At 27.3% G+C, this 436-nt stretch overlaps 1 long non-coding RNA gene across 1 annotated transcript; it reads right to left on the bottom strand.

Moving 5' to 3' along the window:
- Nucleotides 1-121: 121 nt before the first annotated feature.
- LOC112468101 lies at nucleotides 122-436 on the bottom strand. The gene is made up of 2 exons (XR_003042351.1): nucleotides 402-436; nucleotides 122-273 (listed from the first exon to the last, which is right to left on the bottom strand). It is a non-coding gene; the product is annotated as an uncharacterized LOC112468101 (long non-coding RNA).

Genomic DNA, 436 nt, shown 5'->3' with positions numbered 1-436 from the left:
TGTTTTGATTGGTTGTGATGGATGACGCGACGCGTGACGCGCTTGTGTGAGAAATCAGCTCTTGAAATCTTTTAGAGATACTTAACTACTAGAGTACTTAACCACCCTGTATAGAGAATAATTTCAAATAAAAAAACATTTATTTTTAAGTTTAAAAAATCAATCTTCTTTACTCTGCTCATTCAATAATTCAACTTGTGACATTTTGGATGGGAATATCACGAATAGAGACAATTGAGCTACATTAAGAGTCAAACCAACTGCATTCTGAAACTATAAATATATGTGATGCAATATTAACATGTATATAAAATATATAATGTATATAAAAAAATATATATATATTAATAATCTTTTGTGTCTTTAAATATTTAAATAACTACATTGCACAGAATACTTACAATAACAAAAACATTATCAATGATAATGCCATACA

Source organism: Temnothorax curvispinosus, unplaced genomic scaffold (genome assembly GCF_003070985.1).
Source record: "Temnothorax curvispinosus isolate PA1 unplaced genomic scaffold, ASM307098v1 QBEX01018073.1, whole genome shotgun sequence".
NCBI classification, from domain to species: Eukaryota; Metazoa; Arthropoda; class Insecta; order Hymenoptera; family Formicidae; genus Temnothorax; species Temnothorax curvispinosus.
This window is presented reverse-complemented; position numbering and strand designations above follow the sequence as displayed.